This window comes from Garra rufa, chromosome 11 (genome assembly GCF_049309525.1).
Source record: "Garra rufa chromosome 11, GarRuf1.0, whole genome shotgun sequence".
NCBI lineage: Eukaryota > Metazoa > Chordata > Actinopteri > Cypriniformes > Cyprinidae > Garra > Garra rufa.
This window is the reverse complement of record NC_133371.1, coordinates 29040589-29062086: the sequence shown is the minus strand read 5'-3', so window position 1 is coordinate 29062086 and position 21498 is coordinate 29040589. Positions and strand designations below refer to the sequence as shown.

The following is a 21498-nucleotide window of genomic DNA, read 5'->3' as shown; positions in this document are numbered from 1 at the left end:
CTTTAATAAGCAATAAATACGTAAATATTGACATTTAAAAGCATCTGTTTGCTGTATTACATATACATATTCATTTAGTCTTTTTATGGCTTTTTAGAAGCATTTGCATTGCTGTGGTACTTAAAAACTAAACCCATGCGCATTGCGTTCAGCCCTCCCCCCAAAAAACCACCCACAAACATACCCTCCCAGTCTTACATGCCAGCCTTAGGCAAAAATACATGAGAAACCATGGACAGGGAATGCAGAGAAATGGAAAGAGCGACTTGATGAGTTTATAAATACATTCATGCCCACTTTTGGCACGTCCTTGCTTCAAAAAACACATGTTTTGCATTAGAATTCAGGGTCAGGCTTTTTTATCCAGTGACAAGTCCAAAAAATCAAGTCGCAAGCTAATAAAAAAACAAGAAAGGACAAGAAAGTGAGGAAGGAAGGACAGAAAGTGATTATCAAATGTTGCCCCCTTTTTAAACTGTGGATATTCCCACAGGGAGTCTGAGAGGCAGGTTGCACGCACTGGGGTTCAGGGGTCAATGAGCATGGAGATGGGACAGGGAGGGGGCTTTGCGTGATTGACAGGCAGACAGCAGCAACGCTGGGGTCCTCTGACCCTAGAAAACAAGTAGAAGGAGGAAAATGTGTAAAACCCATAACAAGTGGGGGGAAAAACATCAGATATTTAATAATTTAGACTTGTCTAGTACAAGAATCCATTAACCATGTAAAGCCTGACATATAATGAGACAACAGAAATAGACAATGTTCTAGACAAAATCTTAAAAAATAACAGTAATAATAATAAATAATATATAATAAATTTAATACATTAGGCTTTTATAGCTCATATAGGAGAATATGCCATTTTTAGAGAAATAAAGAGCACCAGTGTTAATCAGAGGCGAAACTATTGAAGCCCATTTCTGCCACCGAAAAAAAATTAAATAATTGCGACATTTTTTTCTCCGAATTGTGAGATATAAATTCACAATTGCAAGTTATAAAGCCAATTGTGAGTTTTTAGTCAGTATTGTAAGTTTATGTCTTACAATTCTGAGAAATAATCAGAATTGCAAGATATAAACTCACAACTGCGAATTATAAAGTTAGAATTGCGAGATATAAACGTAAGATTTGTTAGACAAACTCAGAATTGTGAGTTTTTATAACTATGAGATTGTCTCACATTTTTGAGAAATAAAGTCACAATTTATTTCTCAGAATAGTCGTAATTCTGATTAAAAACTCACAATTCTGACTTTTTTCTTGCAAAAATTGCGAGTTTATATCTCACAATTCTGGCTATATCTCACAATAAGTCAGTATTGTGAGTCTTTTTTCCCCTCAAATTTGGATTTTATAACTCCTGATTGCGAGTTTATATCTCATAATTCTGAGAAGAAAGTCAGAATTGTGAGATATAAACTAATTGTGAGTTTGTCACGCAATTCTGAGAAAAAAAAATAGAATTGTACGTTTTTATCTCGCGAGTTTCAATTGCAAGTTATAAAATCGCAATTCTGAAAAATAAAGTCAGAATTGTGAGATATACTCACAGTTGCAAGTTATAAAATCAGAATTGCGAGAGATAAACTTGCAATTTTTGTGAGAAAAAGTCAGAATTGTTTTTTTTTATAGTCAGAATTGCAATTCTGACTAAAAACTCACAATTCTGACTTTTTTCCTCGCAAATGAGAGTTTGTATCTTGCAGTTGTGACTTTTTTCGTAGAACTGCAAGTTAAGTCAGAATTATGAGATAGAAACTCACAATTCTGAAAACTGTCTTCTTTTCAAAATTGGACTTGCAATTATGAGTTTATATTTTTTTGAGGAAAAAATCTGAATTGTGAGTTTTAGTCAGAATTGCGACTATTCAGAGAAATGAAGTTGCAATTCTGACTAAAAATTCACAATTCTGACTTTTTTTTTCTCGCAAATGAGAGTTTGTATCTTGCAGTTGTGACTTTTTTCTTAGAATTGTGAGTTAAGTCAGAATTATGAGATATAAACTCACAATTCTGAGAACTGTCTTTTTTTTCAAAATTGGACTTGCAATTATGAGTTTATATCTCACAATTCTGAGAAAAAAAATGAATTGCGAGATGTAAACTTGCAATTGCAATGAAAAAGTCAGAATTGCGAGACACAAACTCGCAATTGCAAGTTATAGAGTCCAATTTTGAGGAGAAAAAAATAGGGCTATGATTGTAAACCTAAGTTCCATTAGTCCAGCAAGTGTTCACCTTCAAATATTACTAACTATATAACAGTTATTCTTATGTTTACTTCATTAAAGTTTTCATAGCAAAAATTCATGTGTACCACAACCTGAAGTTAGACACTTTTAGAATTATACTAAAAAGGCCTTCTACTGGCTAAAAACTATCAAAGCATGTAGTAGGCTGTGTACAAGTGTTTCAGCAAAATTTTGATCATGTTAATAGTTTAGAAGCTTTGCGTATCAAATACAGCAGGCTTTATATGGTTAAAGTCTGTTTGATGAGGGTCCTACACTTCTTGCACATGGCCTGGATTTCGCTCTACATTCTGCAGCCTAATTGCATAATTTAGGTGCCATGCTTTAGCCCTAGGCAGTGGATACTTTGTAGTGCTCTTGTCCAGACTAAACCGCAGAGGGGTGATTGGGAGTAGGGGGTGTGCAACAGTGATTTAAGGAAGTCAATTCAGAAGTTAGATAGATAATGGCTGACTGGGTTTGAATAGGGGGCAAACAGGGAGGGGGTATAAGGGTAGCCACCATTGATCCCTCTCTTTAGTCTCAGGCCTATCTTTCGCTGGCAGGTGGCCACGTCAAGCCTCTCTTCAAACACATGACATCACCTTCGGTTATCGCCAGCAGAGTTAGCTGACCAAGTCAAAACACGTCGCACATACTCATACAGTCCAAATCTCCTATTTTAAACTGTTACGTCTATGCTTGTTGCGTATAAAGGCACAGGAGTGTCTTAAGTCAGTGAGGTAAACTCTTATGACTTAAACACCGCCTTAGCAACTACAGAGCAAAGGCTTCACAATCATCCATCCTAGCATTGTGGTGGCAACAGTTGCATAGAAAAGCAATAGCACTCGTTTTATTGTGGTAGACTATTCTAGTGATACAGTAAAAGAGGTTTGTGTAATATTAACATGGTACTGGTTTAAACTTTGCTCTTTAATGTTAAGAAAAATGTCCTTCCTAAGCATTTCTTTCTAGAATCATCTCTCATGCTCGTACTTACAACTTTCTATTTATAGTCTGGTGTTATAATTGCCATGCAGCCAGTTTGGCCTATAATTTAACCTGTAGCTGCACTCCTCATCAGGAGCATATGCACTATATGGCCTAGTTATAGAAACACGTTTTATGTATTTTTTATTTGGTCATAGTAAATTACACCTTCATTCACAAATACGTTATTGCAATATTTATAGACTTATTAGACTATCCACCTTTTTTTCAAGCAGAAGTAAGCTTATGGATGAGGCTTCTAGTTCATTAGCCGCTATCAATCGGCCATATTGCCATTGAACCAAACGTAACTCGCAAATTTAGCTGATTATTGTGAGTTTTTGTCTCACAATTCTGAGAAATAAAGTTGTAATTCTGAGAAATAAAGTCATAATTGCAAGATATAAACTCATAATTGCGAGTTATAAAGTCAAAATTGCGAGAAAAAGAAGTGAGAATATAAATAGTCTGACTTTTTTCTCGCAAAAACAGTTTGTATCTCGCAATTGTGACTATTCTCAGATACAAACTCGCATTTGCGAGAATAAAAAAATCAGAATTGTGAGTTTTTATAATTATGAGATTTTCTCGCAATTTTGAGAAATAAAGTCACATTTTGACTTTTTATATCTTGCAATTGCGAGTTATAAAGTCAGAATTGCAAGATGTAAACTCACAATTGCGAGAAAAAGAAGTGAGAATATATATAGTCTGACTTTTTTCTCACAAAAACAGTTTGTATCTCGCAATTGTGACTATTCTCAGATACAAACTCGCATTTGCGAGAATAAAAAAAATCTGAATTGCGAGTTTTTAGTCAGAATTGCAACTTTATTTCTCAGAATAGTCGCAATTCTGATTAAAAACTCACAATTCTAACTTTTTTCTCACAAAAGTTTGCAAGTTTATCTCTCACAATTCTTATTTTATATTTCGCAATTGCAAGTTTATATCTTGCAATTCTGATTTTATAACTTGCAACTTAGTTTATATCTCACAATTCTGACATAACTCGCAATTCTGAGAAATAAAAGTCAGAATTGTGAGATATAAACTCACAGTTGCAAATTATAAAATCAGAATTGCAAAATATAAACTCACAATTGTGAAATACAAAATCAGAAATGCAAGAGATAAATTTGAAAAATTTTGTGAGAATTGTGAGTTTTTAATCAGAATTGTTGCAATTTTGACTAAAAACTTGAAATTATGTTTTTTTTCTCGTAAGTGCGAGTTTGTATCTAAGAATGTTTCTGAGAATATTCACAATTGCAAGATACAAACTTGACTATTTCTATTTCTATTCTCACTTTTTTCTATCTCATAATTCTGAGAAAAATGTCAGAATTGCCCGAAAAAAGTCAGAATTGCAAGATAAACCCGAAAACTCGCAATTCTAAGAATTTTTATCTTGTGAGTCAAAAGTCAAAATTGTGAGATATACTCACAGATGCAAGTTCTAAAATCAGAATTGCAAGATATAAACTCGTAATTGCGAGTTATAAAGTCAGAATTGCGAGAGATAAACTTACAATTTTAGCGAGAAAAAAGTCTGAATTGTACGTTTTTAGTCAGAATTATGACTGAGAAATAAAGCATTTCTTTCTAGAATCATCTCTCATGCTTGTACTTACAACGTTTCTATTTATGGTTTGGTGTTATAATTGCCATGCAGCCAGTTTAGCCTATAATTTAACCTGTAGCTGCACTCCTCATCAGGAGCATATGCACTATATATAAACATGTTTTGAAATGTATTTTTATTTGATGATAGTAAATTACTCCTTTATTCACAAATACATTATTGCAATATTTTCTGACTTATTAGACTATCCACCTTTTGTTTCAACGTGGAAGTACGCTTATGGATGAGACTTCCGGTTCATGACGTATCATTCGTCGGCCATATTGGTGGCACTGAATGTAAACAATGCCACTGAACCTGCAAAAAAAATTAGCAGTTATTGTCATGTTTTAGGTTGTAATAATCTGTCGGACCAGGAACAACATTTGGAGTACTATAGACTGCCAAAAGTTATAACAAATCAAGGAGAAGAGTCCTTCTATATACAATTTAGCACATTTTTCCATGGTTTAGACAGCATAAATTAGCAGAACATACATTAATGTACATTAACCTTGCAATCATTGCTGTTGTTTACATCCGAGTATCTCCAACACGGCCACACATCTGGGTAACTGTCCAAACCGTGACGTAAGTGCAAACCCTCTAAGAGAATATGTACAGTAAACGGTAAAACTGTTTGCATTACAAACCAGTGTGTTCATGATTAAGATGATACGTTAAAATAATATAGCAAGACACAGCAATTTTCAATATCAAGCAGCAAAATAAACTGTTATGTACACTGTAAAAAGTTTGCTGTAAATTTTACAGTAACTTACTGGCAGCTGGATGCCAGTAAGTTACTGTAAAAATGTTTACAGTATTATTACTGTAAGTGCATTTACAGTACTAAAAGACCTTTACTGTAATTTCATTTACAGTATTTTTTATTGTAATTTCATTTACAGTGTTTTACTGTATCTTCAATTACAGTATTTTTACTGTATTTTCAATTACAGTATCAGTACTATAGAGTTTATTTTAATTTATTTTAAACTTTTTTTACCTGTAAAAACAATCCAATTGTCGTATAGCACTGTATTTTAAGATTTTTACCACCCCAACCCCATAAAAATCACAATAACTCATAAGCATTAGTTCTGATAATATTCTTTTTATTTGTTGAACATTTTCTTTTTAAAGTACAAATTACAAATGTTGACCTCTAGGATACAGCAGAAAAAAGGGCATCACCACAGTCCCCTGGAGACTTTGTATCATGGCAAACATACACATACTGAAAAGCAAAAATAAGTAAGTACACTACCAGTCAAAAGTTTTTGAACACTAAGATTTTTTTAAAGAATTCTCTTCTGCACACCAAGCCTGCATTAATTTGATCCAAATTACAGCAAAAGCAATACAATTGTGATAAATTATATAAATGAACTGCTATTTGAATATATTTTACAATTTAATTTATTCTTTTGATCAAAGCTAAATTTTTAGCATCATTACTCGTCTTCAGTATCACATGATCCTTCAGAAATCATTCTAGTATGCTGATAAACATATTTTATTTAATTTTTAAATTTTTCAGGATTCTTTGATGAATAGAAAGATATTATTTAGCAAGGATGACTTAAATTGATTAAAAGTGATGATAAAGACATTCATAATGTTACAAACTATTTCTATTTCAGATAAATGCTGTTTATCTGAACCTTCTATTCATCAAAGAAACCTGAAAAAAATCTACTTCACTGTTTTTAGCATTATATTAATCTCATTCTCAGCAACATCATAATAATAGTTTTTGAGCAGAAAATCAGATAATTAGAATGATTACTGAAGGATCATGTGACTGCAGTAATGATCCTAAAAATTCAGCTTTGAATTAATGACATTTTAAAATATATTCAAAAAGAAAACGGCTCAAAAGTGTACTGTTTTTGCTGTACTTTGGATCAAATAAATGCAGGCTTAGTGAGCAGAAGAGACCTACTTTAAAAACATTTAAAATCTTACTGTTCAAAAGCTTTGTCTGGTAGTGTAAATAAAATAAAATCATACAGTAAAAATGAGTTTGTGTTGTGTTAAATTTTAGTAATTTTGAGTCAAAGTTGACAAGCTCTCTGATGAGAAACAGCAGAATGGAATTCAGGCTGATGCTTGTTGTTTGCACCCTCTTTCCAGAAGTCCATCTGATCTGTGACTGTCAATGCATTTGCTGCCACAAAGATTGACTGTCTGAACGAACCTGCAAGCACAAGAAAAAAAAAAGATTTTTTTAAAGCAGTGTTTATAGAATTTGCCTCAACTGTCAAACTTGATGCTGTATGCATTTTTTTATTTTTATTATATACTACATATGAACGCTGTAGTAAGAAAAAAAACTGAAGAAACTTTATTGAAATTTTTTATAAAGAATTTTATGAATGGGCCAGTGAATCACTGATTCAAGGTGTTTAAAAAAGGTAAATTCATTCAGTAATTAAACACTGCTGTGTGCAGAGACGCAAGACATGGCTTTGTTTAAAACCGTTTTTACTAAATGGAGCACAAAGACAATATTTTCTTCATGATTTAAATGACTTAATATTACATTCTTGTTTATCTAATTTTGTTGCCCTGACACTTAGTAAAGTCTGCCACAGACCATGCTAAATGCTAACTAATCTGTTCATATAAACATTCTAAACGTGTGTTTCCTAGAAAGTCTGTGCATATAATAAGCCTACTACGATTAAAAAAATCTCTATTTGTTGCTTTACAGTAACAATAATCTAAATTTGACAGATGGTAAGATTGCTATTATGAATTTAAAGGTTACAGTAAGGTAAAGACACCTGAACCAGCTGCATTTTGCTGTTTAAATGCTGGTTTAATAGAAATAATTTTAATGCGCATGCAAACTCAATCTTGATGTGACAAGACATGGTAATAAAAAACATTCCCGGGGGGTGTTCCATAAAACAAGTTTACCAAATAAGCCAGGCTTATTTCAGTTAGTCTGACTTATTGTCACTTGATTTGGCACAAAATAAGTCAGACTAACTGAAATAAGCCTGACTTATTTGGTAAACTTGTTTTATGGAACACCCCCCAGGAAATGAATACCTTACGAAATACAATAAATAACAATATAAATACAATATAACTTGCTTAGGATAAAAGCATCTGAAAAATGCATGAATGTAAATGCAATGTAAAACAAAATGTGTTTGGGTTACCTGATTCTGCATGTCTGTAAAATGGACAGCTGGCTGTATGATGATTCTGCATCTGATGGTCAGCATCCAGTTAGTGCTTGGAGAAATCTCCTGTAACAGACAGTGTCACAACACCCTTTTAGTGTTACTATAGTTTATGATCAGAAAAGACAACTACTGTACAGTAATAAAATTTACATTTTTAATAAAATAAGCATTTATCATATTTATTAGCAAAACTTGCTATATTAATATATTGCTAGCTCGTTACTCTCTTTAAAAAGTTAACCTGTTCTGCAAGTCAGTGGAGAACAGCAGCCTGTGGCTAATTTGGCTAATTTAGTAACGTTAACATTAACTTAGTTAAATTGATGAAAGGGGAAGCTCACCTGTTGTTTGCACCGCGACGACGGCAATCACCAGAAAAGACTCTAATACACCTCCGATGCAGACGACATGACCACGAGACCACAAACTTGAAAATAAAACACAAAAGATGCAGTTAACCGCGGTGTTCAGTTTTACCTCAGTGTTTCATGTTAGCGCGCTGTTTATGTCACGTCTGTCACTGAAGGGACCGTCTATAAAGTTACATACGACATTCATACACACATTTCTTACTTAAACATCATTTGAAGAGAATTACCTTGCTAGCTATAAAGAGGCAGCGTTTAAAAGATATTATGCTGCTCTGTGACTAACGTTAAGTTTGTCAACTTCGGCTTACTGACATTATTAGCTTACCAGTTCATGTTATCGTCGATACTACGGCAGTCATTCACAGAAGAAGATCCAAAATACACCTCCGCGCTCCGACGTTACAGACGACATCCAGACCAGAAACTTGAAAATAACAAACAAAAGAAGGGCTTGAAAATACAGTTTAAAATCTCCACAGAAACAGTGGTGTTGCTTAACGCACTTTACCTCAGTATTTCACCTCAGTTTGCTGTTAAGCTTGAGTAAGGGCTCGTCAGATGAACTAACTTGCATTAAAGGGCAGCCGAATATACAAACGTGTTTCTCAGTTTAAATAAAGTTTATTTCGACTAATATAGGTCACCTTAATTTACTCACCAGTCCATGTTTTCACCGTTATGGCGGCGCCCCGGCCGTCAGTCAGAAAAAAAAGGCTACCGACATGAAAAACACGATGAATATTGTTAGTTTGCTGTTAACAAGTGAAAACAAATTAAAATTGTTCAGTTTTTCATAAAACAGAAATAATATACTAACCTTTTTGTCGAGTTATTGATGCAACATTTCTCTTTTGTCCTTTTTACCGCCACTTCCTCTCAACAGGAGAAAAAAAAATCTCCCTTGCCATTGGTCAATTTTTCGCGGGCAAGTTCACTACTGTAAACGGATTTACAGTAGTGGAGAATTACAGTAGTGATCATATATTTTCCCATAATCCTTTGCAGTTTACAGTAAAATACTGTATATACATTTTACAGTATCTTACTGTAGATATTACAGTAAAATACTGTTCAAATTACAAAAATCGGTTACAGTGTACAGCAAAAAATAGCTGGATGTGGATGAGACCGGAAGCCAAACCCATAAAACCATAGTCCTATCGAAAAATCAGCACCAAAACAATACTAAATTAAATTTTAAACTGCGGATGAAAAACAGACTTGCTAAATATCTTCTCACCTATGCAAATTAAAGTTATTTTTAAACAAATAACGTGTATGTATATAAAAATACTAGCTAGTCATAAATAGTTCTCTATCTATGAAGCATTTACTGTTAAAAGCTTAATCTTAAATGGTTCAGCACACTTAGCATGAAGAGTGTTGTTTTTAGCATATAGTTAGCAGCATGTTTTGGAGTGAAACAACAGAGAGTAGGACTCTCATGCCAGTTTTACCCTTGTGATGATGATGTTAGGAGGGTGAGGGGTTTATTCACATCTTTAGGTTTCACTGAAAGAGGCCAGGAAAAGCTCAAATCTTTGTCCCTCCCCTTCTCCCTTCCCCCTCTATGATTTGAAGCTAGGCTCGTCCATGAAGTGTATTTTCTAAGTACAAGTGCTTGTGTACAGTTGACCAGACATTAAAGGAGATTTCACATATCCTTTGCATTATATTTTTCCCTGCTCGAACACATTCGTATTCCCCTCATGAAATACAGCGCCTCGATACTCCCTCCACGCTGGCCGGGTGTGAAGTGGACACGCCGGGGATGGACGTCTTTTCATTTGCATGTGTTTTGTCCACACCCCTTACGAGATAACGACAGGACCAAGCCTACAGTCTTGCCTTCAGAGGGAGAAAGTGACACGGCTCGCCGTGCGTGTGCAGGGAATTGAGGATACACAGTGAATTTACCGAGGATATATTTTGTAACGTTAAGTCTTGCGGGAGAAACTTAGTCCTGTCATCCATTACCTTGAAAGTATCAGTGCGCGGATTGAAAGACTCGGATTTGGATTTAAACATCGATGATACCAACCCTGACAAACATGTATGTAGTTCCATTGTTTATTAATTCATCCTAACGACGTTTTTGTTTTATATATTTACGTATAATGTTTACATTCGTCGCTTGTTTACTTAAAAATATATCGGAAATATACATAGGTAGTAAAGTGTAACGCCAACACAAAACAGCCTGTGCCAATTACATGGTAAAACCGAATGCATTTGCCTTGTAAACTGTACATATTTGTAGTTTTCTGTTATTTTGCAAATGAATGTGCAGACAGCGTGATAGACTTTCTCATAACATAGCATGGAGGAGACTGGGAGTGAGCTCAGATGACAAAGAAAGCTTTGTTTGGCATATGTGTGTAAAAGATGCAACCTCGGATGTTAATAGTCAGGAATTACATAGCGGAAAGACACCGTCAGGCACTTTGTGTTATTGCTTTGAAGCCTCTCTTTTCTCTGTACACGTCCTTGCTCATAGCCTCTCAGTTGCTTTAGAGAAGAGAATATCCCATGAAGCTAATCCTGCACAACCTAATCCCTCTGATTTTTTTCACCTCTTATGCATGCTAGGCTCTAATAACCTATTTTTGTTTCTTTGGAGTATATGTATATCTCTTCTGGATTATTTGGTTGATTGATGCTTGTAAACAACTTTGTGCAATGCACACTGCCACATTTAGTTTGTTGTGGAATGGGAGAGGTGCACCATGATGTGTGCTGTCAATTCTTCACATGAGAGGAGGACATACAAGCCCTCTGGGATCATTTTAGATGGGCTAAAACAGTGGTACCTTTTTGTCTTTAAGACAGTTTAATGTCTGTGAATATATTTAGATGTTTATGTACACTACCAGTCAAAAGTTTTTGAACAGTAAGATTTTCAATGTTTTTATTGAAGTCTTTTCTGCGTAGCAAGCATGAGTTTATTTGATCTAAAGTACAGCAAAAACAGTAACGTTTTGAACTATTTTTACAATTTAAAATATTTTTGTATTTTTAAAAAAAATAGTTTTGTATTTAAAATGTTTTAAAATGTGATTTAATTATAATATTCTAATTTGCTAATTGACATTTATCATAATTATTTGTATTTTTTATGTTGAAACAGCTGGGTAGAATTTTTTCAGGTTTCTTTTTTGAATAGAAAGTACATAAGAACAGCATTTATCTGAGATAGCAACCTTTTTTAACATTATAAATGTCTTTATCATCACTTTTAATCAATTTATAGCATCTTTGCTAAGTGAAAGTCTAATTTCTATAATCCCCCTATACCCCCCTTAAAAGAAATATATACAGACTCCAAGCTTTTGGATAGTATATAGTGTATAATGTTTCAAAAGCTTTTTATTTAATATAAATGCTGATCTTTGAATCTTCCTGTTCATCAAAGAATCCTGAAAAAATGTATTTAACTGTTTTAAATATTGATAATAATAATAAAATGTTTCTTGAACAGCAAATCAGCATATTAGAATATTTCTGAAGATCATGTGGCATCAAAGACTGGAGTAAGGATGCTGAAATTTTAGCTTTGATCACAGGAATAAATTACATTTTAAAATGTATTCAAATAGAAAACAGTTATTTTAAATGTTGCAAATATTTCAGAATTGGACTGCTTTTGCTGTACTTTGGATCAAATAAATGCAGGTTTGGTGAGCAGAAGAGACTTTAAAAAACATTCTAAATCAAATAGTTCAAAAACTTATGACGTAGTGTATGGCACAACTTTTTTTAAAATAAATATACATTTTTTATTTTTAACTAGGGATGCTCAATATATTAGGAGTATGATGTCAAATATTTAATCAATGAAATATTTCATTGTTCATGCTTTTTTACATTTAGATTACTTTTGCTAAATGCTCAGGGTAAGTTACTTTTTAGATTAAAAATAAGTAGCAAACGTCTGTAGCAAATGTCAGAATAAATATCCGTTTCTCATACTGTACATAATAATGTTGATGCTTATCACATTTAGCATTTAAAATGATTAATTTAGAGTGTTTTCACGACGCAGCCATCAATCAGCCATATGGGCGGCACTGCATGTAAACAATGCCACTGAACAAAACTTGCATATTCTGCTGAATATTGCTGCTGAAAATGGTCAGTTATTGTCTTGTTTTGAGCTGTAATAATCGGTCAGACTGGGAAAAACATTTGGAGTAATATAGACTGCCAAAAGTTATAACAAATCAAGTAGAAGAGTGCAAAAAACAAAAGGTCATTTGTGGTTGGCCAAACTGAACCAGGATTTCCAGGGCAAAAATCTTGACAACATTCATGTTTGTTCTTATCATTTCCGGTCAGGCAGGTGAAATATTAAGACGATGTCTTAACTAATACTGCTTGTACGTATCTTTACCACCTATTAACTTTGGTTTGTCAAAATATTGCGCCCTTTCCTGCTTACTAAGTCCTTCTCTATACGATTTAGCAGCTTCAACACGTTTTGTCTGTGGTTTAAACGGCATAAATTGCCACAACGTATTCTGTAGTACAGTAACCACGCAATCCATGCTGTTGTTTACATCTGAGTATCACCAATATGGCTGAGCATCTGCGTAACTGACCAAATCGTGATCTATCTTATATGTAAATCTATAATTTTAAGTCTTCCTTAACAGACCCTTGTCTACAGAGCTATCGCCTGTCCTACAACTTCACAGACTACCCTCTCCACATGACACAGAAAACAGAGGAGCCAAAATGTCCCCATTCCTTTGACGTGGCTGTGTCTTGACTTCCAGTTCTTTGTGCGCTGTGCTATTTATGAACTTGCACGTGAGATTTGCTGCAAATCTTGTGACTCTCCTAACCGTGAGGCTGTGTCGCTATACCCGCGGCCGTACTTTCTGTGAAGAGTGTGGGAACACTCATTTTGGAAAACTCAGAGCCTTGTGGGCAGCACCACGGGCCACACAATCTGTCCTTTGTGCAGACCTGGACCGACATGAAGAGACCTAATTTAGCTAATGATTTGATCAAGCAATGCGATGAAAGTGATAAAGTAAAAGTGTGTGCTGTTGGTCATACTGTCGTAGCTGACAGCTTAATGGTTTTTGCAGTCTGTAAATCAACGTGAATATGACATTTAGTGCATATTTTCTCTGCTTATATGGTGCTTTAATTATCTTTTTTTTTTTTAGTTACATATATTTGCTTATACAAACAGTTTGCCATGTTGTTCCAAGTCTTGTTAAAGTAACATATTTACATTAAATCAAACAGTTCTCTCTTTACCAAGTCAGAAAGGCAATGAACATGCAGTGTTTCCTTCCACTTTCTCTCTATAAACTCTCTTCTGCTTATTTCTATCTCATTCCGTTTCTTCACAAAGAAAATGCACGTCCTCCCCCCAGAGGAAAAAAGACAGACTGTCTGTCCTGACTGACCATTCTGAAAATAGGCACGCCTTGAGGAAGGACCAATTGACTGTTTACTGGCTTAAAAAAAAGTCTACTTTTATGCTTTTGGCTTGAAATGAAATCTGTGTTACTTAGTCTTCAAGACAAGTTTGAATGCAGAAGCTTGGCTATTTGGCAGCACACAGTTGGGTATTTATTCCCAGTTTTGTATTGTGGGATTCTGTTTCTTAGAAATGGATGTAGGTTAGCTGCCAGCCAGAGTCTATTTAGCCTTTTATCTCCTACGGTGCTTTCTCTTCCTCCTCGGGAAAGCAGATAGTGCATTAATTTTTCTTCCTGTCGGTCAGACAACCGCTAGTTTCAGAGGAAGCCAGCGCGTCGTGAAATAAGTGTGTGGATCTGTGTGGGAGTTACAAATGATTCCTCCAGTCTTTTGCACTTGGATATGTGCTTTCACTGGTATTGTTGCTGCTGCCTGAAGGTTGCTTCTCTTGCAAAACACAAACTTTTTCCATTTGCACCATTGGCAGTGGTTAATTTGCAACTTAAAGTGCATAAATATATCATTCTGTGTTTTACCTTCACAGAGATTATAAAAAATATTTAACTTTACTTTTACTTTGTACTTAAAAAAATCATGTTTAATTTACTAGCAATTTCTGAGTGAAAATTTTCACTACCAATTATATATATATATATATATATATATTAAATGTAATAATGCAGACTGTACTTTTTTAGACACGCATCACATGCACACAAAGCCTCCTACTGTAGTTTGTGTGGCGTGTTATTAGTGATGGTTAATTTGTTTGATTGCAGTGTGTGCCTCCACAGTGGGTGGTGTTCATTTTTAAACTTCACTTTTTCTCCAACTCGCCTCTGCTTAGAGCAGCGACCCAGTCTAGTGGATGTTCCACATAATATGTTGTCTAAAAACAAAAACAACATTTAGGATCCAAATAATTTTTTTATATATTTGTCACCCTGGACCACACAAACTAAAGTAGGAGGCCTTGTGTGCATGTGATATGAATCTTTTTGACTTCAGTGGTGATTAACGTGTTGAAGGTCCATATTGCAGTTTTGGTGCAGCTTCAAAGGGCTCTACACGACCCTAGCAGAGAAATAAGGGTCTATCTAGCGAAACAATCAGTAATTTTCTAAAAAAAAAAAAAAGAGTTAAAATTCATATACTTTTAAACACATATGATCATCTTGTGCTAGCTCTGCCATGTGTGTCCGCGACTTCAGTTATAACGTAATCATGTTGGAAAGGTTATGTGCGGTTAGGGCAAAAAAATAATTTTCTCCTCCAACTTTTGTTCACTTTGTAAACACTGGGTTGGTACTTTTGCCTACGTCACACGCAACCTTTCGAACGTGTCTACATAATGTGTGAAGTTGAGCTAGTGCAAGACAAGTGTTTGTGATAAAGTATATACATTTTTAGTTTTTTAGAAAATGACCGTTTCGCCAAGTTTATTAAACCTTTAATAAATTCATACCTGAACATTGAAAAACTAAGAACAGTTATTATGTTTAGGTATGAATCATGTCACAAGTAAACCTTTCAGCCATTTATAATTGTTATAAACACTGATGTCTATTGTAGCAATCAAAAAAAGTAATCATCGGTAAAAGTAATTCTTTACTTTAAATTGGCGCTTCAAATAACATTTATTGATTACAATGTTGATTACATTGTTTCACAACTGGGTGGCGACAAGTGACTAAAATGTATTTGTCATTGAATTGTTCATTCAAGAGATTTGTTAAAAAATGCTGATTCATTCAGTAATGAAATGAGTAAAGTATTCATGAGTGAGTCATTGAATCATTAATTCGAGAGATTAATTAAAAATGCTGATTCATTCAGTAATAAAAAGTGAAGTATTTATGAGTGATTCATTGAACTGTTTATTCAAGAGATTTGTTCAAAAATGCTGATTCATTCAGTAACGAAATGAGTATTCATGAGTGAGTCATTGAATCATTCATTCAAGAGATTCATTAAAAATGCCGATTCATTCAGTAATGAAACAAGTGAAGTATTTATGTGCGAGTCATTGAATCATTAATTCAAAAGATTTGTTTAAAAAATGCTGATTCATTCAGTAATGAAACAAGTATTTATGAGTGAGTCATTGAATCGTTAATTCAAGAGATTTGCTAAAAAATGCTGAGTCATTCAGTAATGAAACAAGTATTTATGAGTGAGTCATTGAATCGTTAATTCAAAAGATTTGCTAAAAAATGCTGAGTCATTCAGTAATGAAACAAGTATTTATGAGTGAGTCATTGAATCGTTAATTCAAGAGATTTGTTCAAAATTGCTGATTCATTCAGTAATGACATAAGTTAAGTATTTATGAGTGAGCCATTGAATCATTCTGTCAACTTTTTTTTTTTCAAATAAGCCATTTAAATAAATACAACCTTTTTGAAAAGACTGCAGCAGTTAATATTTTGTCCCAGCCTCTAGTAAATGACATGTTATTTTGTTTAGTTCAGAATCATGGCACATTGGTGATCTTTATTTACAACTGGGGTGTGACGAGACACTTATATCACGAGACGAGACGAGACACGAGATTAGGTTCACGAGAACGAGACGAGATTTTTTTAAACTTTTTTAAAGAAATCCTCGATGAAATATATAGGGGGAAAATAGTATTTTATTCAACAAAAAATAAATAAAAAATGCAAAAAAATGTAGGTGCATTTTGATTTTGAATTTGTACTTTATGAAATGAAACTTCTATTTTAATGAATTATATGCAGTAATAAAAATGTAAACTAATGTTGTATGATTCTGGATAAACTGAAAAACAATTTTCTGCGATAAACTGGAGATCACAATTCTGAAGAAAAAAAGGATTAGAAATCTAAACAAGATTACGTCATTTACTAGTGGTTGTGACAGAATGTTTATTGCTTAAGTCTAAATTTGAGCAAAAAAATAAAAATAAATAAATGAAGGTGCCAGTGTCTCAATTAATAAAGACTTGTTTCACTATTGGAATCTCTTGAATGTTTAATGCAATGACAAATACTTTTTTTAAACATGCAGTTATCGCCACCTCCTGGCGGAAGAGAATAAACGTTACTCTACACACGTTAGAAGATACTTTCGTTTTGATCGCTACTGTAGAAAATAACTGTTTATACACAAACTATAAGCTTTTATCCCAGTACTTATGTTATTTAAATGTCTGTAACAAAGAAATAATGAAGATTATGTGGTTAAAAAGACTGTTTCTTTCTGAAACAGCAGCAGTAGTAATGCAGATTTGAATGTCTCGAATAATTTTCACATCGTAAGCGTCAGTGGAGCTCGTGCAACCGTTTTAATAGCCACCGCTGAATTGTTGTCATTCATGGATAAGATCGCATGGGTGTTTAACTATTAGTCATGCAGCTCTAATGAAAATGCTGCAAAATGTTTTGCCATGATATCGTCACGTTCTCGCAAGACCAGTCAGATCTCGCGGGACACATCGGAATAATGCGAGATCTCGTGCCACGAGATATCGTCACACCCCTATTTAAAACAAAAAAAAATTTGATTCTCAGTTTATCCAAAATCATGCAGCTCTACTTTGAAGCTGCATTGAAACTGCAATTTGGACCTTGGTGCCCATTGAAGTCCACAATATGGAGAAAAATCCTGTAATGTTTTCCTCAAAAACCTTAATCTCTTTTTAACTGAAAAAATAAAGACATGAACATCTTGGATGACACAGGAATATCAGGAACATCACAGGTTACACTGTTTGCTGTTGCATCCAGGAAATGTTGTCAGGCACTCTAACAAACTCGAAACTGAAAGTGTTTTCTTGACTGTTCACAATAGAGTCCTTTTTTGTAACATTTATGATCATTGTTGTCAGAGACCTGCCTCATCAAAAAAAAAGTTTTTGCTGTAGTCTGTTTAAATTTTGTAGGTAGTGTTACACAGTTTGTGCTTTTTCTGTCGACAGCCCACAGCTCGGCCTCTGGCTGTGTGACTGCGGGAAACTGCAGCATAGTTGTGTCAGTGCTATCTCTTGGATAAACAGGAAGTTGCTAAAACTACAGAGCTATGCAGTGGGGACAATGATGTCTATGAAGTATGACAGCACTGTGAAAGCCTAGCACTGCAGTTAACCAAATGCGCATTAACCCTCATGTGTTTGGAAACAAAGTGCTGTCAACACTCAAAAAAGAATATAGTTCTACATGTTTTAGTGTGAGATATCTTTTTTTTTTTTTTGAGAAACAATAATGCACTGGAGAGTTGATATTTAACACATGCATATAACTTTGCAGCGTCGTGCAGTTACCACGCAGTAATGCATGTCTTCCAGCCAAGAGAGATTTTTCAGGATGGTTTAGTCATTAAATCCTCATTTCACTTTTTTTTCCCTCATTACCTCGTCCAGAGCTCCCACCCATCCGTCTGTGCAGCAGCCTTCCTTAGCCCAACTCTTCTTCCCTGCGTGTGGATTGGCTGGCTACCCACACCCGCAATAAGAGTCTGTTTTCTGACTGAGTAGGGAAATGAGTTCCCAGCGTCCCTGGTGATTGTGGGGGCGTTTATGATGATATCATTGTGAAGAAGAGACAAACATAAGTTTGGATTGTTTCGTTCTGCCCTGCAAACTTCAACTAGCTTATAATGTTGTAAGTAGGGATTTCATAACTTGTCATTGTTTCGTGACTTTTGAATATGAAGATTGGTAACTTTAGTCTCAAAATGCTTATTTCCGTTGAGTCAGTTCACGGTTCACTGATTCAGTGATTCAATTGGGTCGTTGCATGCAAAAGGTTTGTGAAAGTTTCCACGTTTCTTTTTACATTTTAGTAAATACACTACTGTTCAAAATGTTGGGGGTGGTAAGGCTGACCACTAAAATACCAACCAAAAAAAAAAAAAAAAAAAAAATATATATATACATTTAGAAATGAAATGAAATATTCAAGTGTGTTTTAAAATATCTTTCTAATAATGCTAATTATCCCAGAAATGCAAAATATACAGTATATTTTAGAATTAAAATAAATAAATATGCTAAAATATTATTTATTTATTTAAAATACATTTAGTTTTAAATATTTTAGAGGTCAAATATAATATATGATTTAAAAATGATTTATTTATTTGTATAAATGCATTTAGAATAAATACATAATTGTAAATATATTATTTTAGATTTATATTTAAATATTTTCGAATTAAAATGTAGAATACGGTTTGCTTTTTAATTTTCAGCCACGCTTGAATAGGTATATTTCATTTTATTAATACATGTATAATGAGGTTGATAAGACTGACTGCTAAAATACTAACCAAAATAAAATTATTATTAAAAAATAATTAACATAAAAATAATGTATTTCATATTTTTTAATCCTAAACATTTAAACATTAAATTTAAAATAATGTATTTAAACGATTTTTTGTAAAATGTATTTAATAAAATACACTTAGAATAAATAAATAATTTTGTTTATTAATTATAAAATAAACGAAATAAAATGTATCATTTTAGATTTATGTTTACATTTTTTAGAATTAAAATATAAAATGTAAATACAAAATTATGAAAAATAATTTTATATTTATTAAAAGTTTAGTAAAGTTTTATTTAGTAAAATCTGGGTTGGTTGGCTGACTGCTAAAACAGCAATAAAAAAGAAAATAATAATTATTAAAAATCAAAAAGGTAAAAAATTACTTATTGTATGTTTTATTTTTTAATGCTAAAATATTTAAACATTAAATCTAAAATAATATATTTTAAATAGTTTATTTTATCTCAAAATGTATTTTTAATATAACATTTTATTTCATATAATTTATACATTTCTAAATGAAATGAAATGTATTCAAGTGTGTTTTAAAATTCTGGCTGATAATGCAAAATATCTCAGTAATGCAAAATATATATTTTAGAATTAAAGTTTGATACATTTATTTATTTGTGTAAAATACATTTACAATAAAAACATTATTTTAAATATATTATTTTAGATTATATTTAAATATTTTAGAACTAAAATATAAAATATGATTTATTTATTTACTTATTTATTTTCAGCCACACTTAGATATGTTTAATTTAATTTATAAATGTATAAAGGGGTTGGTAAGATTAACCGCTAAAATATAAAAAAAAACCTTTACAAAAATAAAAAAAGATATAATATAATTTATTGTGTTTTACTTTTTGAATCCTAAAATATTCAAACATTTAATCTAGAATAATATATTCTAAATAATTTACTTTATTTCACATAATTTTTTTTTATATAACTTATATATTTAATATAATTTATACATTTTTTTAAATAAAGTCTCTTACCAAGGCTGCATTTGTTCACTTGAAAATACAGTAAAAACAGTACTACAATTTAAAATAACTGTTTTCTATTTTAATGTATTTTAAAATGTTATTTATTCATGTAATGGTGATTTGCTGATCAAAAAACATTTCTTAATATTATCAGTGTTGAAAACAGTTGTAATGCTTAGAATTTCTTTTAGTATTATTTAATACATAGAAAATAAAATATAAAAATATCATTGTAAATCTTTACTTTCACTTTTGATTTATTTAATGCATGCTTGCTAAATAAAAAAAAAATCAACACAAACTTTTGAATAGTGGTGTATGTATCTAGATTTATTATGCATAGTTATATTACTGCATATAAATTATTATTCTTGTTCATTTAGCGAAAAACACAAATTGTTTTTACACTGTGATGTTTATTTTACAGCAAATACGTATATACTGAGGTATGCTGAATATTGCCACAAGGCCCAGGATATTAAGAGAGAAATTGTAGCTGTATATTTGTAGCTAAAATAAATATGAGTGAAAAGGTCAAATATGCAGACAGTCTTTCTGATTTCAAGAAAAATCATTTTCAGTCACGTTCTCGTTCCCTGCAGATAAAGGGTTGAATAAGCCACCTGTTCTTTTTGGCTTCTCTTAACACTTGTCAAATTGGAGTAAACACACCTGATGTATGCGGTGACTTGTTACACAAAGCTGGAATGTTGAGCAACGTCTGGATGTTTCACAATACGAGTGTGCCATTCATGTGGTATTCGGCGCGTAGCATGATCTTGGTGCTCTGAATGCGACCTGGCGTGACCATGTGTTTAAACTGACTGTCATTATGGGGTTGCTATGGCAATGTGTCATTGAACAACATCCACAGCATGCATCACAGCGCTGTGTATTTCAGAAATGCATAGTGGAGTTGTATTTGGCCTGGCGTACTGTGTAATTCCTAGGTAGGCTGTGTATTATAGTACGCTGTGTATTTCTGGAGTGTGTCATTACACAGTGAGAGAGAGGACTGTTATTACTGAGTCAGTGCTGGAGAGACGGAGCATCTGGATGGGTGACTCACTCTCTCCCCAAGGCGCGTTCACACGCATGGGACTCGTGAGCGGTGACGCAGGACACCTGAAAGTTTTCAAGAATAACTTTTATGTGTTCGCTCAAGACAAACATTATGTAGTGCAGCTGAATGTGCTGCGAGAAACCATTTGCTGTTTATAAATGGTCATCTGGGGTGAAATGGAGACAAAACTAGAGGTTGGCCGATGTTTATTTTGTGGCCGGATTTGTTTTACTATATCAATGTCTACACAGTGACTGTAATATAGGCTAATAACAT

General features: G+C 33.2%; 1 protein-coding gene and 1 long non-coding RNA gene across 2 annotated transcripts in view; one reads left to right on the top strand and one right to left on the bottom strand.

The window, feature by feature from the left end:
- Window positions 1–6605: 6605 nt before the first annotated feature.
- Window positions 6606–8483, bottom strand: LOC141345140 (uncharacterized). The gene is made up of 3 exons (XR_012356951.1): window positions 8399–8483; window positions 8031–8120; window positions 6606–7057 (listed from the first exon to the last, which is right to left on the bottom strand). It is a non-coding gene; the product is annotated as an uncharacterized lncRNA (long non-coding RNA).
- Window positions 8484–10157: 1674 nt separating this feature from the next.
- ripor1 (RHO family interacting cell polarization regulator 1) overlaps window positions 10158–21498 on the top strand; it is a 78103-nt gene continuing 66762 nt past the window's right edge. Inside the window, exon 1 of the mRNA XM_073850434.1 lies at window positions 10158–10481. The gene's annotated coding sequence lies outside the window, so the exon portion shown is untranslated. The remainder of the gene's footprint in view (window positions 10482–21498) is intronic.